Genomic DNA, 18,017 nt, shown 5'->3' with positions numbered 1-18,017 from the left:
TGTCCAATACCTACTGGATGAAATTAATTTTGAGCCAGAATATAAATGATCGAAAGCTTTCAACTGATAAAACTGAAATAGGATCAAGTGATGACTGTAAGTCTCTATTACAATGTTGCCTAGCAACGTAGTTGCAGCTTTCCATTATAAGGAATGATACTATTATACAAAGGCATCTTAGAAAAGAAATGAAGGGTAAGAAGTTCTAAGCTTACAAAGAAGCTATCATTTCAGGGCATAGGAAAACAAAGTCATTGAGCTATCCAGTGAAGGTCACAGAACTAAAAGGATAAATTATGATTTAAGTATATTAAAATTCTAAAGTTAGTGTTTCCTTATTTCCTATTATTTATGTTCCAGTGCTTTTCAGTCGTTTATAGTCTAATATCTTGAAAAAGCAAAAAAACAAAACTCATTAAAGAATAAACACACAAGTATCATGACATTCTATGACCAAGATCTATAGTAACACTGAAGTCTTTTGTAAACATTTGACATTTATTTTTGTGAACTTCAGAGTGTTACAGCTTTTGTTTTTTTTTTTTTTTTGGCATCAATAAGTAGAGCTTTAATGCTACTTAATGTTTATCTTGAATCAAATGAAATGGAGACATAAGGTAATAATAAGGGTCTATTGGTCTAAGAAAATCTGTAAAACATAAAGTCATACCAAATAATGTCTTGAGAGTCAAATGTCTTTAGATGTTTTATCTATGGCAATATATTAATATGAAGTGTCACACATAATAGAGAGAAAAAGAAGTTCAGGTACATCGGTATGTTGGTTTAATTTTAAATAGGCCATCAATTTAAGTATTGATGACATTGGTTTTTATTTTTTAAAGTGAACATCATTTTAAAGGTACCTACTAAATTCAGGTAATGGTCTCTCTCTATTTGCCATTTTGTGAATCCACTATTAACATCCTTATAACAGGCTTGTTAGTTCAGCAGAGGCCTTCAAGGCTTCCAGAAGAAATCTAGGCTGGTCAGGAAGCTGACCTGGACAGTGGCATTCCATGAGTGGGTGTTTCCTATGCCAGCAAAGCTGGGGCCCCCTTGCAAATACGAAGTCTTTTAAAGCAATTGGGGGTCCCTGCCAACTCCCACTCCTTTTTTAATATGAGAGGCATCAGAAGCTCTGGGTCCATTTCCTGAAGCACAACTCCTATTCCTTCCTGCATGTGCAGCTCAAAGGCCCTTCTTCAAGTGCTGGATGGAGTCCAGGGGGCCATGAGCATTCTGCTAGTCCTACACCTGAAAGTTTTTCTAATAAATAAGCTCTAAGCATGCACTATTTGTCATTTCTGGTTTTATTTGCACCCATTATTCAACCCTTCATTATTCAGATGAACTTATGGTGCCTTTAAAACTTTAATTGGTTTTCTTGTGGATATGAGAACTCCAGAGATATTACAGACGCCAGGACCCATTTGCTGGAAAGATGTTTCAACTATAACATGACAAAAATGGTAAGAACCACTAATATGTATAAGTAACTTACCTTTTAAATGCTTGTAGTGGTAAAAAAAAAAATTAAAACTAAAATATTATCATCAAAGTCCTTTCTGGATCATTTCACACCTAAAATAATTTGTCTAAGTGGTCTTTAGATGGCTATATTAACTTCCTAGGCCTGACATATTAAGTTCCCACGAAGTAGTGGCTTGAAACAGGAGCTTACTCTCCCACAGTTCTGGAGGCTAGAAGTCCAAAATCCAATGTCAGCAGGCCCAGCTTCCCTGTAAAGGTTCTAGGGGAGAATTCTTCTTTTCTTCTTCTGGCTCCTGACGGCTCCTGGCTTCCTTTGGCTTGTGCTACTGTAAATCCAGTCTGCTTTAGTCTTTCCATGGGTTTCCTCCCTTATCTCTCTGTGTCCTTTTCTATATCTTATAAGAGCATTTTCTTTGGACGTAGCCTACCCCATTCTAGTATAATCTCTCCTCACTCATTACCTTCATTACATCTGAAAAGACCCTGTTTCCAAATAAAGTCACATTCTGACATTCTGGTAGACATGAATTTTTGACGGACACTATTCAATCCACTCTGATGGTATATGACTCTGATGGTATATTTATATAAGTAATTCCCAAGGAATATAGATGCTGTGTTTTCCCTTTTAGGAGAGGGCCTAATCTACTTACAAATCATGGTTGGCCAAACATTCAATAAATGTGTATAACACGATTCGGGTATTTTTGTGCAATCTGAGTTTCATCTAATGTTCCAAAAGTCCCAGAGGTAGTGAAAGACCAAGGTGGGGGAAGGCAGATAATTTACCCACACCCCCTAGCCACACAGGTAAATTTTATTAAACATTTCTATAACCTACATCAGTAGGGAGAGGGGAGAAAGTAACCAAAGAATACCGAGTCATCAACTATCTGTTCCTTCTAATCACTTGCTCTAATTTATGACGCAAGTTTCTCTCAAGATTCCACGGTACCCTATGGCGAAATGGTAGGAACTCTCCTGGGACTGAACAGCTTTTCCTGGTCTTCCTTTTTGTTGTTATTCACAGGGACCTATGGCCAGGTTCCTTTTCTCCTAGAGACAGAAGAAACCTACTGATGACTGATCCATCCTCACCAAAGTTGCTACGTAAAAGTGAAAATCAAACACTCCTGTCTAATCAGTATATGGATCTAAGTGTCAAGAACCTCATCAGTTCTTCCTCCTTTGTTGCCTCTAGATTACATGGCAATATCAAACACTAATGGAATTGTGTGATCAATAGTTACTGACAAAAGCAAAGCTTTTGCTTTCATTTATTGAAGTATATAAATATGCTGACTCTTTGTCTTCTTCCCTTGTCCATCAACATAAAATAATCACAAAACACAAATTTAAGAAAGTACTTTAAGAGCCGGCAAGTGATTTGAATGAATCTTTGTACATGAATTTGCTTAAGATATTTGGAACGATGTCATAGCCCATGTGATTGTTTCAATTTTAAAAAATAGGAACAAGTAGAAATTTTGATGAAAAAATGTATGTAATTTGTTTATTAAAAAAGGGCACAATCCTCCCTGTTACTTATTTCACTACATTTCTTTTTAAAAAGAAATATAAGGTGAATTATACAGACAAGTATAATGCAGCAAGATAAAAATATTAAATGAATTTATAAATATGGGTGAATGGAAATAAATGTTAACACTGTATAGAAGTCCTCCAGGAACGCACTCATTGGACACACTCAATAAAACCAGGCTCTGTCCCATTGCTAGAGGAGGGTTATAGATTGGCTGTACAGTTCCTACCAGCAAGGGCATTCAAAAAATCCTGGGACATGAAACTTTTCCATCATGTTCTAAATTAAAATACACCAGTGTAATTACGAGCAACTTTTCTTTGATATTAAATAAAGATGCATCTTACGTGGGTTCTTTTAAAAGGGGTTTGGGGTTATGTAGTGGAAAAGGTCCTTATTTATAGCCCCAGAATTAATACAGTAATGAATTGTAGGTTGATGTTTGTATTAAAATGTCTCAATAGAGGCCATAATGCGAAAGAACAGTCCTGTGGACTAGGATGGAACAACCCAGGAACACTTACATGCAACAGCTACAGAAGAACCACCAAATTAGGACTATTGTGGCTCCTAAGATCAATTTAAAAGCACATCTCAACTGTTATGAAAATTATCTAAATATGCTTCATACCACCGGCAAGTCCTGTTTAAGGTAACAGTTTATATTCTTAAGTGATTTTCATGACTTAATGATTTTTCAGTAAAATATGCCAGAAATATTATATATAAATACATAGTTTCATAAGAAACCTTTAAAGAACTCTCAAATATGTTTCATAGCATTCAATTTGTGTTCATTTGAAAATTTTTTTTAACATTTACTCATTTTTGAGAGACAGAAAGAGACAGAGCATGAGCGGGGAAGGGGCAGAGAGAGAGGGAGACACAGAACCTGAAGCAGGCTCCAGGCTCTGAGCTGTCAGCACAGAGCCCGACGTGGGGCTTGAACTCACGAACTGCAAGATCATGACCTGAGCCAAAGTCAGACGCTCAACCGGCTGAGCCACCCACAGCACAGCACTTGAAAAAATTTATTTTCATATATAATCTCAATGGCACCCGTGACATTTAAATGTTGCCTACAGAGTACTGACCAAGCAGGGCTGCACAAAAGGTCTTACAGCTTTTGGGTTGAGACACGCTTTAACCAAGAAAACAGAGAAGCTTCTCATGCAAACTTCCCATGGTTCCAACAGCCCAATCTTGTTTGATATAATATATTGATCATACAGAGAATTTCACCTTAATAAAGAACATCTTGGCACTTTTTAAAAATGGTATTCATTTATTTTGAGAGAGAGACAGATAGACAGAGAGACAGAGACAGAGAGAGACAGAGGAAGGGGCAAAGAGAGAGGGAGAGAGAGATAGACAGTCCTAAGCAGGCTCCACACTCAGCTGGGAGCCTGATGTGGGGCTCAATCCCACGAAACTGGGGTCATGATCTGAGCTGAAATCTAGAGTCTGACACTTAACTTACTGAGCCACCCAGGCACCCCATGGCACTCTTACCTAGCTTTGTACTACTGGTTTGCAGCCAGTGGTTCTTATAATTTTTGTCCCTCCAAGGTCATTGGAGGATGTATGTTCACAGAACACTTTCAAGAATGGTAGGATTTCCCTCTCACTAAACTGAAGGACTAGTAGTGGTGAAAAAGGAAACTAAGAGACCTTAAAAGAATACTATCACCACCCACTCAGCTTTAGAGACCAGTAGCACTGTCTGGACAAAGTCCTCTATGGTCTAACTAAGTACACCTGGCAGTAGGGGCTGCACCTGTATTCAATATGGTCTGGGGCTAGAGCACAAGTGTTACAGGTTCTGGGCAGCTGGCATTCCCCAACATTCTCAACTTTTGGCCCCCAAATTTATTCTTCTTGGTTCTTGACCCCTAAGCATTTATCACCCCCCTTACAAATATATTCTTGTGCCCGTGCACAAAGTGGAAAGCCACAGAAGATTGGAATCTCTCTTCTAGAGAGACCCCAAGGACACCTCTCTGGGTCCTGCCCAAGTATGCCTCTTTCAAAGGTGGTGAGAAACCAGTAGCCTTTCCCTTCTGTCTCCACTGTCTGTGACTTCCAAACTAGAACAACTGATGCTCCAAGCCTCTACTTATAGAGGCCATACTTCTATAAGCCTCCACTTATACAAATATAGGCCTTGCATAGAGTCGAGACCCCACAAAATATTTAAAGGAATTATAGTTAGGAAAAGGATACGTAAGAGCAGCAAAATAGAAGAAACTGATACCAAACACACTATATTCAACTGTCATGTTTTTCAGGATTAAATAAATAGATATATGAAAATCTTCAAATATTCTTTCCTCTTGTTTGGAAAACATGTAAAAAATATTGCCATTTAATGGATGCCAACTAAGCAACAGGTGCTATGTATGTTAAGAAACAGTAAATTGTCTGTAATCATCATGATAACTCTATTTGATAGGCATTATCATAGATATTCTCATTTTACAGAAAACTGAGGCTGGACAGTTTAACACAATAGTTTAAGTGGCTGAATGGGGATTAAAACTCAGGTCTGTGGCTACCAAGTCCAAGAAAGTTCTAATGCATCACTTTGACTTGAACTGATGTCTATGTTTTTTAGGGGGAAAAGTTAATATGGTGGCTGCTCATAGAAAATGAAGAATTTTCTACTCAATGGTATTTTTTGCATAGGAAATCTACGCAACGTTGGAAGAATGACTAGAAACCATAGTGTATCTGATTCAAAGAAGCACATTTAATTTGAAATGCCACCTTAGCTGGTTGAAGAGAGACATATGTAAAAACAGTCATAACAATAGCAGATTACTCCATTCTACACATACCTCTTATAAAACACAAATTGGCATTTAAAAATATAGCCCATCTTAAAAATTCACTAGGAAATTACTACTAACTCAATGTGAATTACTCTTTGGTGTCATAGTAAAGATGGGCAAGAGGTTTATTTTCACTATCATGTCAAATCCCAGCAATTAGCAAAATTGAAAGAAAAAGAAAAGTTACTCAGTGGAAAACAGACCTTTTGTTTTTGGTTTTTGGTTTTTTCAGTTAATTTCGTATTTGATAGTGGGGGGACAAAACTGCAGAGATAAAATTTAGGGATTTTACTGGAACTTTATTAAGTTTTCAATTTAGTTTTCCTAAGTGAAATGTGGTCAAGCAGTGGTCAAATTTCCTTATCTGCTCTGATGAGAAAAGTTGAAAAGAATTTAGTTGAGTTAAAAGAATTAGGTCTGGAGGTAGCCGTGAATTCTCAAATGAGACATCTGGTTTAGAAATAATTTCTCTTCTTTGTCAGTATCATTACTCTAAGTTAGCTATTCTACTCCCATTGTTGGAATTTATTATATTGATGTATAATATATGTGAAAGTTATATTGATATTACTTGTTAAAGATGTGAAAATGCATACAATTTTGCTTCATTCTATGTTGATCGTCATAAATACGTTTTAAAAAAACAGTTTAAAATTATAGTGGTTATGATTTGTCATTTACTTTTCCTTTTTTTAATTCCTTTGGCTCTCTAATTTTTTTTTTAAGTTTTTGTTGTTTCCTTTATGTGCTACCAATGAGGAAAAGTTGTTTAAGAGATGCAAAATAGCTTCCTAGCTGAAACTTCCTCACCACTAATCATACCAAGTGATCAGTGTCCCTAGAAATAGAGACTATTATAATGCTCCACAGCATTTACTACGTTAGTGTCCATTATGGACTTTGAGAGGAATTAAAAAAAATTTTTTTTCAACGTTTATTTATTTTTGGGACAGAGAGAGACAGAGCATGAACGGGGGAGGGGCAGAGAGAGAGGGAGACATAGAATCGGAAACAGGCTCCAGGCTCTGAGCCATCAGCCCAGAGCCCGACGCGGGGCTCGAACTCACGAACCGCGAGATCGTGACCTGGCTGAAGTCGGACGCTTAACCGACTGCGCCACCCAGGCGCCCCAAGAGGAATTAAAATAAAGAGGCACGTTTGACACAAATCACTGTGATGCCCAAAATACATACACTGGCCATCAAGAAAAAGAGGCACCAAGATTTATATGTGAAGGATGCTATGTCTCCCCAAAGGTTCAGGATGTGTTTTCTGGTTTTGATGCTACGTGGCAGTTCACATACAGAAATAAACGCAATAAGACCATAAAAAGAAACAAATCCTCTGAGTTTGGCCGTAAATACGCTCATAGTTCATACTTGCCATAGTGAGTAGGTTACAAATCAGAATTTGCTTTTCTCTGATTCTTCAAATATTCTGGATTGTTTAAACAATTTGATTCTCTCTAATTCTTAACACATTTGGTGCATTGTTTTTATTTCTTTTTTCCACTGCATAGACCAGACAAATCAAATAGTGTGAATAAACTTGTATGAAGTCTGCTAAAGGCTTGCTGCAAATACTTACTTGGAAGAGTTTGGAAACATCCTTTGTCGTGACTGTTTTAAACCCAGTCTCAGTACACTGCCTTTAACATTTAATGCTGACAACTGGAAAAATATAACAAGGCAAAGTTGGAGAATCTGGTATTAACAAATTTGGTTAATGTCCAGGAAAATAACAATAAAGAAGTCATTATTTTCCTCATGTGAAATCTATTGTCAATATTTCTTTTTTCTTTAAAGGTTTATTTATTTTTAAGAGAGAGAGCATACACACGAGCAGGGGAGAGGCAGAGAGAAAGGGGGAGAGAGGATCCGAAGTGGGCTGGACGCTGACTGGCTGACAGCAGCCAGCAGGATGCAGGGCTCGAATTCACCAACCACGAGATCATGACCTGAGCCAAAGTCAGCCACCCAACCGACTGAGCCACTCAGGTGCCCCTTGTTACCAATATTTCTAATGTACTGCTACCACCTATGTTACGGTATAGATGGGCCCCATACTCGGTTATAATTTAATTGCTCTGTTCCTGATTATGTCTAGTTTTAACTTCACTGAAATGTAGCTGTGTTTCTAATTATGCAAGTGTTTTATTGGAGACATACGGTTTAAAACTAAGATATTTTTTCATAACTTTCTATTTTTTTTCTATTTTATTAAGGAACCATTGACACTTAGGCATAGAGCATAATATCAAAGTTTTAAAGTCACAAACAGGTTTTGTGACATTAGCTTGCTGGTGCATCTTTATTGTCATTCTGTTCTAGACTAAGCATTTTCTAAGTAAATAGAAAAATGGATGTAAGATTTAAGATAAGGTGGGAGGGAGAGGTGACATAGAAAATTTGTATAAGTAAATCAAATATTGATTTTAAATTTATGCAGTCTTTTTACATAAATATTCTTTTATTTGATATACTTAATATGTTCTGAACAAAAATAATACTGATTTTAGCAGAACAAGAAACAAAACAGCTTTTGATTTCATGCAAAAATTTAAGCATCTGACATTTAATTCATGGTATTTAAAATTTCTGAGATGATAGAAATCAGATCATTATTTTATAATCTTATGTTCTCAGTTTGAAATAACACATCTGGAATTTTAGTAAAAAATAATCCATTAAAAGGTAGATAGCGATATTACCTTATCTGTAAATTTTATTTGTTTGGCTATCAGATCAATAGATTTCACAGTACGATTAATTATAAAGTAAGTTTTAATTTGACATTTCAGATTGCTAAGCCTATCGATTTTTCAGAACTGCTTCCCCAAGTTCTATTTAAAAAATGCATAAGGCTCTTTCTCTAAATAGACTGAGTGCAGACATTTTACTTTATTAGCTTACCAATGATATTATGTTGAGAATGTCACTGGAATCTTTTGTTGCTATCATTAGCTGGAATTCTCAGTCTCCTTCACTCTTGCAAGCTTTTTGCTCTCCATTTCTGATGCTTTATTCATCTCTATAATCTTCACAGAACTGGGAGACTGTTGAAAATATGTAGTTGAACATCTTCAAAATTTTTCCTGGGTAAGTGTGGGATTTGCCTAAAATTCACCAGGTCATCATAATTCTAGTATACTTGTTTTTGTTTGTTTTATATCTGACTGTGATTTTAAAATCTCCCCCTTTGAAAAATTGGTATATGTAATTCAAAGTCCTTATTTTAAAAATGTTTAAAAAATGATCTGTAAATCCTGTTGTGTCTCTAATGTTCTGTAGGTCTGTGGTTTATAAAATACTGGTCCATAGTTGTCTCGTTTAATCTTATCTGTCATAAAGCTTAGCATGTTGTAGGGGGGAATGTTTTTATATTTTAATATAATAAATATATTTAATCACATATATAATATATGTATACACCATTTTCCCAATAATAAAAGAAAATTAAAGCCAAGAGTAGTCAAAGTGGAAAGAGTTGGCTTAGCCTTGCGTTTGAACCCCAGGTCTAGCATTGACTAGACTGGGGACAAATTATCATCTATCAGAGCCTCAGTTACATCATTTGACAAATGGGATTAACATCAGAGAAGATTTTGGAGGAGTAAATATGCATAAATCTAATACATAGCAGGGCTCAAAAGTTATTTTCCTTTACTTTTGACTCTAAATATTATTTTCTGTAGGGTGTATTATTCAGTTAGAAGGTATTGGATTGATAACATGGGAATCTGCACTAATTCTCCCATGACAAATAATTTAAAGTTTTTTTTTTTTTTTTTTAGTACCACACACTGAGCCAATGGGAGGATTTATATATTATCATTGTCAACAGATTTACTCACTAAGGTACCTTGTCTCCCTCTATCGTGATTTGCCCACTTTTCTCTACCAGGACAGTCCAAGACCCTATCATTCACCAACTGGATTATTGAAAGTCTTATTTAACTTCTAAGGCATTTGGTCACAGTGATAATGGATTTACAGGATTTGTTACTTTGTTAGTTGCATAGTTCGTTTTTATGACAAGAGGAAGATATCCACATATTATATGGTCTTAACATATGTGTCTTATATAGTGATTAGTGATCACTTTTTAAATCCAGGTTAACTTTACAAAAGGTCTTCATTCCCCCACCATTCTACCAAAAGTGCCCTTGTCTACGTAAAAGAACCTCTAGTTTTCTAAAACCCATGGTCATTTCAGAGCCCTCATCTTATGCAACCTCTTAGCTGCATTTTTTAACATGATTAATGGCCTCTTACTTCTTAAAATATGTTACTTGCTTGAATTTGGGATCCATGCTTTCTTAGTTTTCCTCTCTCATCAAACCCTGATTGGTCTCTGTTTCCTGGGTGGAATAAACGAATCCATGCTCTTTCTCTCATGTATAATATTGGAATGGCCTAAGGCATAGTCAGGGAACCTTCTCTATTCTCTATCTATACACACTTCAAAGGGTTCTCATTCCAGAGCAACAGTGACTTTAAAATGTATCTACACTCTGTACTTGAAATTGTGGATTATTATCCTGGACCTTTCTCCTGATTTCCAGAGTGTATGTCCAGCTTTCTAGTTTATCACCTCTTCCATGCTTACTAGGTATTCCAAACTTCGTTTTCGTTGTTGTTTTTTTAAATCAGTATTCATTTTCACTAATTTCTTTTCTCCCCCTTCTAAATACAGAAATCAAAACCTAGAAAAATTGGAAGTTTATTTCTGAAAATCCTTTACCAGAGTTTCAATATAGATTCTGCTAATGAGAAGCAGTTGTCTGGAATTTAAGTGATGGTATAGAAGGAAAAGCAATTACTTCTATGGTAGTTATAAGGAAATGTGGTTTTGCTCAGCACCTTCCTTGCATTCTCTTGTGAATTATTCACTTTGTTGCCAGAAGCTGCTAAGATAAATGCAAGCACTTTTCACGATGTCTGTGCTTAGTGATTCCCTAAAGCGAGCGGTGACTTCCCCTGATCTTTTTGTCTCCAGCCATTCAATAATTTCTCATTCCATATATTTGAATGTCTTCTTGTTCATAATATGAGAGTAATTCTTATATTTTGGTCTGACCTTGAATTCTCAATCAGTGAGGAAATAGACCATCAAAGATAGAATTAATTGATTCCTTGTTCTGGTTAGACATGAAAGCAGTAATGTTCTCATCACTGGTGGAAATAGAGACACTGGTTTTCCATGGTATGAAGTAGCAAATTAATTAGGTAAATTACCTCTTATGGAATGAAGTTTCTATCAGAAGCAGGCTTGCTTGGGATGATAAAGTAGTTATTGCTATAAAATATTATCATGAAAATACTAGTACAAAAACCTGGGAAGGACTGACTGCTTCTGAATACACTGAAGGGCAACAGAAAGAAAATGACAAGCTTGGTCTACATTCTTAGACAAAGACATGGTTCAGAGAACCAATGGGACTCCATGATTAATATCCCCTCCTTCTTCCCACATACTTCTGTGGAGAACAATCAGTCAACTATGAACTGTTGAATTATAGCACAAATTCATTCACAGTGTTATTGGTAATTTTATATGAAACTTTAGGTCTCATTTTGGGAACTGTGAATTGGAGTGAGGCAGATTTGAGTGAATGCCAATGAACCTAAGTACCTACTTCAAATTCATTTGCAGTTAGAGTCGCCACCTTCTTCCCCATCTAAGGTTATACTTTCATTGCTCAAATACTTCCAATGGCCTTACTTAATACAGTTATCTTATAAGGGGATAGCCATTCTTTATAAATCCCACATATATTAGCATTTTTATTTAAAGACTTAGAAACTAATAAAGTGAATGAGATCCTATGTAGGTCAAGATAACTTACACATCAAAAGAATTGCAAAATTTTACAAATGTATATCAGCAGAAATCTAGAAAATATAAATTAGAATGGGTTTGAAAGGTGTGAGAATAAGGAGGAAGAATATAACATTAAAAGTAGCCATGTTTATCAACATGGGAACATTTGCCACACATTCAGAATTCCATGTTAGTTCAACCATCTAGGAATGGCAATAATAGTTTGCTTAGTTGGTTAACCAAAACCTGGACACCATAGTGATCTTCATTAGAAAAAAGTAGATACCAGAAATCCTGTGGTGTCTTTTAGAGCAAGGAATCCAAGGAATTAGAGTGATAGGAATGTTTACACAGATCAATGATGGTGAGCTGCTTACCCAACTATTTCCCTTTGGAGGGACCAAAGGACAATTCACTTGACCACAGCAGTAAGAATATTGGTGGAGGGACATTCTTCTTTTTTCTTTATGTTTTGACCTATTATTTTTTAAGTTTACTTATTTTGAGAGAAAGAGCACAGGGGAGGGGCAGAGAGTGAGTAAGAGAGAGGATCCCAAGCAGGCTCTTCACTGTCAGCACAGAGTTCAGCCTGGGGTTTGATCCTGTAACTGGAAGATCAAGATCTGAGCGGTAATCAACAGTCTGACACTTAACCAACTGAGCCGTGCAGGCACCCCATGGTGAAGGGGCATTCTTAAAAAACCTCTGGGACTATATTCAGCAAGCAGGAAGAGAAGTGAGAAATGTTGCCATCAAGATAGTTTGCTGATATTCATATGAAAGGCAAGATGCTGGAGAGACAGAAACCATGTGCTTGTGCTCAAATCCTGATGACACAGTAAGCGTGACAGGTGTAATGGGAAGCAGGGCTGGAGGCAGAGTGAGGAAGCTGGGCGAGCAGCGCTATCTGGCCATCCTGAATTGATCATGGGGTTTGTGGAACTGAAATAGATGAGCATACTACTAAATTCTTCCTTAATTTATGTAGTCGGAAAATAGTTTCTTGTTTGGTGAATCACTGATCCACTTTATTGGATCACCGTAATGGACAGTCATGAATTCTCTCTCAATTTCAGGCTTGAGAAAATTTTCTGTCCCATATCCCATGAAAGAAGTGGATGATGGATCTGCTAGAACAAGTACTAGAGACATTGCCAAGCACTTACTCTAAATCTTCCATTTCTCCCACAATGTTCTTGTGGCCATTTAAAAGGGTGACTGTGGTCTAGGGAAAAAAAATAATCAAGATTTTGAAGAATTAATGAATGCTGTGTTTGAAATAAAAACTTTTAGAGATCTAAAACATCACTGTGACCCATGAATCAGAGGGGATTGTGGCAGTTTGGCGATAATTGGAGTTTTGGACGGAGTCTATGTTAGAGCACATGCAGCATGTTTGTGGATTTATCCATGAGTTTTTCTCCCTATTTGGAAATTCGCAGAATTCCTTCTTTAGCTAAATTGCCCCTTGAATTAACATCTATTATATTAGGAAGGACCAAATGGAAGTTCCTGGAACTAATTTCCCTCCATCATTAATTTACGTTTTAATAAAGTGGAAAACTGAAACCAGTACTACATCCCTGGAAGAATGACAGAATTGAAGGCCACCATGAAACACCTGAAAGATGTCTTTCATGGTAGGTTTTCGTTTAACTCACCTATCTGTTATGCTTAAATATGCCTTGAAAAATGACAGGGATTATCGTAAATACAATCAGTTGATGACTCTATTATGGCCATGGTACCAGATGTGGTTTCTTGACTGGAGTAACCAACACATATCCTGATATGGGACAATTGATCCAAAGTCAATGTTGTTCAGGCAGAAAAATAAAGATCCATATAGGCTTTGGCAGATAATAGAAGTGAGGTTTTCATAGAGGGAGTGTTGGGATATCTCCTTCTGCATCACTCATTTTGGTGCTCCAGGAAATAAAATCATTAATGGCAATTTGCTGTCATTTCTGCACTCCCTGATGTCTTGGAGCTCTTTGCTGCTAGATCTTTGCTCCCTGGGCCCCTCCTGTGGTTTTGTTATCTTCTAATTCCCTGTATTAAATCTGCTGCTTTCTTATAAGTCATAGAATGGTATCTGTTTCCCTGACTGAACCTTAACTAATTTAACCCAGAGTTTTGCCCTCTGCAACTTTGCTCCATCTCTGTAGTTAAGACCTTCATTTATCCAATAGTTCAAGTCAAATCTGGCAGTCATTCTTGATGGCACCCGTCTTTCCCACAATTTCTCCCACATAACCTTCTTGTCCCCTGAATTCAGTGTTTTCCAGCACAGGGCATTATTGCTGCCTATAGTGCTCTTCTCTTCAATGTTCTCACACCTCACTCCCTTACCTAATTAGGTCTCGGCCCAACTCTCATCTGCTCGGAGAAGACCTGCCTAATTGCTATTATCTTTCCTCACTACTGTTGGCTTTACAACATATATTGATTTTTCTTTTGACTCATGTATTATTTTACTTTCCACTCAAGTGGAATAAAAACTCCAAGAAAGCAAACACTACACCTGTTCTAATTATTGATATATACACATCACCAAAAATAGGGTATGCAATTAGTAGGAATTCAATACAACATTAATACAAAAAAAGAATGAGTAAATAAATCTCGCATATAAATTGTGTACTTATAAATCGTTATTTTAAATTTAGTGTAAAATACATTCATAAAGCATTTAAACTTACATAAGTTATAATACAATAATAGCATTGAGGGGAGGGTATCATTTCATTCAATGAATATCCTTACAGATGTTGTCAAGCACACAGAAATGAACTTTCAGATAAAAATCAACTTATTAACACAGAAGACTATAGATTTTCCTGCTTGCTTGGGCTGGCTTTGTCTGCTCTGAGTAGGTGAAACTTCACTGCATTTTTCAGGAAATGACTTACCTAGCCCACATCTCATTCCCTGCAGCGGTCATTTAACTTAATTTTTCCAAAAACAATAAAAGTTTCTCTTTTAATGTTTGACCCAGATTGTGAATTGAGAAATATGTACTGTATAGAAAGTTAGTCATAACAATATGAAAAGTGTATAACTTATATGCGTGATTTTCATATTCTATTTTTTTAAGTTTATTTATTTATTTTGACTGAGAGGATTCAAATGAGTGGGGGGGGGCGGTGGGCGAGGAGGAGGTGGGGAGCAGAGAGAAAGAGAGGGAGAGAGGAAAGCACAATCCCAAGCAGACTCTGCATTGCCAGCATGGAACTCCATGTGGGTCTCAAACTCATGAACCATGAGGTTGTGACCTGAACTGAACTCAGGAGTTTGATGTTTAACCAACTGAGCCACTCAGACATCCCTATTTTTTTATGTTTATTTACTTTTGAGAGACAGAGAGACAGAGTATGAGTGACAGAGAGAGAGGGAGACACAGAATCTGAAGCGGTCTCCAGGCTCCTAACTGTCAGCACAGATCCCCACGTGGGGCTCGAACTCACGAACTGTGAGATCATGACCTGAGCCAAAGTTGTATGCTTAACCGACTGAGCCACTCAGGTGCCCCCAGATGTCCCTATTTTTTTTTTCTTTACTAAGATTTAGTAAAGCTCATCATCAGTGGCTGACATAATATCTCTGTTTTAGTCAAAATTCTTCCCCTTCTATCTCTGTGCAAGTTCTGCTGCTCATCTTCCGGTGACGCACAATGTCCCCATTCTGGTGTGGTTTGCCCTGGGTGTCACTTTCTTCTATCAGAACAGTGATTGCTCAGGCTACCTTACCGCATTTATTCTGCTGTCAGATTTTGAATAAAAAAGTACCAATTATATTTGTTAAAGAAACTGTATCTACCCAAAATGCTGTGGAAAATGCCTATTCCTAATTTCAGGTATCATGAAATGCTATTTCTCTCACACTTTTGATGTGCTAATATAATTGGTTCCTTTTACATTCTGGGTCACACTACAGGGACAGAGAAGTCTATTATATTCCATTTCGTGGAGAGGAAGTAACTTCCTGAGGGGCTCTGAGCGAAAATCAGATCTTCTGCTGAGCAGAAATAATAGAATTTAACCCTTTATGTTGAATACCATTAAACAATGTTCTTCTGGCTGCAGTAGACATTGCTGTGTAATCATTTTATCCTCGCTATCATTTTTCTTACATTCACAAGTCCTGACCATCGAAGTTGCATGCTTCTTTACAGTAAGGCATTAAAGTAGGAGAGTTCTTTACAAAGAGATTAGATTATCAATTACCAGACAATTCTTTTTTCACATTTCTCAATCTTCTGACTTTCTGCTGCTCAACGTATTCATAGCATTGCTTCAATCGTCACACATATCACCTTTAAATTCTCTGTCTCTGCTGAGCACAGAGCCCTGTACTTATCCCAGTTCCCTAAAACTAACCATGCATAAGCTTTCAAGCAGGTGCATGTGCACAATGCCCAGAATATACGATGGAGTTCAGGCGAAGGTATGGACTCAAGATATCAATTTGGGAACATCAGTGTGTTGGTGGTAACTGAAACTGGGAGACTGGTCAAGGAGTCTGTGCTTTGTGTTCAGTCATGAGGACATCAAACATATAAGCATGAGGGGTGCCTGAGCGGCTCAGTCAGTTACGAGTCCGACTCGGTTTAGGCTCAGATCATGATCTTGCAGTTAGTGGGTTCAGGCCCCACATTGTGCTCTATGCTGACAGCGGGGAGCCTGTTTGGTATTCTCTCTCTCCCTCTCCCTCTGTCCCTCCCCTGCTCTCACTCTCTCTCTCTCTCAAAATAAATAATCTTAAAAATATTTTTAAAAATGCAAGCATGAACAATGAAAGAAGTGTTCACAAGAGGCACAGAGATATGAAAATAACCAGGAAAGCATGTGATTATGAAAATCAAAGGGTTAAGGAGTTATAAGGATGCTGTGTGTAATGCTGTTACATGATGTAGCAAGTTACAGTGTGATAATGCCTGAAATTATCCTTGGAGCCTGGCAACTGGGAGAGTTCTGGGGACTTTAATGAGAATGATCTCAGTACAATGAAGTCGCAAGACATACTAGAGAGGGTTAATTAAGGAAGTGGAGACAAAGCATGAAAGTCACACATTCAAGCAATTTGAGTGGCTGATATCAGTTGGTCTAAGTTATCTCAAAATAAAAGAATGGACATGTAAATGATGCTCTGAAATAGTCATTTCAGGGAACAGAAGAGGCTTTGAGCAGTCACCAGTGAAAACTGGTCATCAGGACCCAGACGGGTGTTCACGTAACACAGCAACAAGTCAGCCTGGTCTTCATAAGTGTCCCTTAAGGTCAAATGGGAACTGATTTTGTGATGCAGATTTACACTTGGGTTTTCTGGGTGACGTTATTAGAAATATGCCTCAAATAAGGGCTACAATAAATACTAAGACAGGCAAGTAAGTAAGTAACTGCATTAAAATAAAGGCACGATAAAAAAGTTGCTGGTGGGAAAGAAGTTTATATGATCAACCAAATGCGATTACTAATTGGAACGATAGAAAATACTCACATAATATTTACAGTGTGCCAAGCACTCCTCACAGAATCCTCCAGAGGTAGCTACAGCTTTTATCCTCACATGACAGATGAAGAAACCAAAGCACAAAGAGGGGAAACGACTTGTCCGAGGTCCAATGGCTACTAAGTCGTAGAGCCAGCATTTGAGCCGAAGAGTACAAATCTTGTATTCTTAAATTCCAGCAGATGAATGCCTCTATAGGGAGTGTACTTAGTTGAAATCATTTTGGGCTAGTTTAATCAGAAAAGGAAATTCTTAAGGGTGGACCAGAATGTAAGGCTTAAAAGCTGGTTAAAAGAGAAAAGCAACTAGGGTCACCCTTCAAAGTTCTACAGGGGAGGTATGCAGCTATCTTTTCAGGGCCCACACGTCAGCATAGATATTCCACAGATAACATCTGTGACAACACAGATCTACACAAATAACTGCACAGCGAGAACCAGCACTGGATAGTGGTTGTTATCGGTAGAAAACTCAGTCACTGGCTCCATTGAAATTGGACGCAGTTCACGCTGCCTTTGCCAGAATGGATTCTTTGTGGTGCCAACTTTTCTCACCGCGTTTTGCATCACTAATTTTTAATTTTACATGATGTGTTTGAATGGAACAGGCTAGGAAATTCTTTACACCAGAACCTGGGAAAGCAAGTATCTGGCTTTTATAACAATGGCCATAGGAACATGTCCAAGGGGCTTAGCAGCCAAAGGAAAGAAAAAATGAAACCAAAAGACAAGTGTCCGCTGCATGGGTTGCATCCACGCATGCATCCATGCTGGCTAGGATGAGGAATGGTGGTGCTGACAGAATGGAAATAAATG

The 18,017-nt window shown here is 37.4% G+C and overlaps 1 long non-coding RNA gene across 1 annotated transcript; it reads left to right on the top strand.

Moving 5' to 3' along the window:
* Window positions 1–843: 843 nt before the first annotated feature.
* Window positions 844–1,294, top strand: LOC123583101. The gene is made up of 2 exons (XR_006704736.1): window positions 844–879; window positions 1,191–1,294. It is a non-coding gene; the product is annotated as an uncharacterized LOC123583101 (long non-coding RNA).
* The last annotated feature ends 16,723 nt before the right edge of the window (window positions 1,295–18,017 follow it).

This window comes from Leopardus geoffroyi, chromosome B1, assembly GCF_018350155.1.
Source record: "Leopardus geoffroyi isolate Oge1 chromosome B1, O.geoffroyi_Oge1_pat1.0, whole genome shotgun sequence".
NCBI classification, from domain to species: domain Eukaryota; kingdom Metazoa; phylum Chordata; class Mammalia; order Carnivora; family Felidae; genus Leopardus; species Leopardus geoffroyi.
Note: the sequence above shows the minus strand (reverse complement) of the source record. Positions and strands in the feature narration are given on the sequence as shown.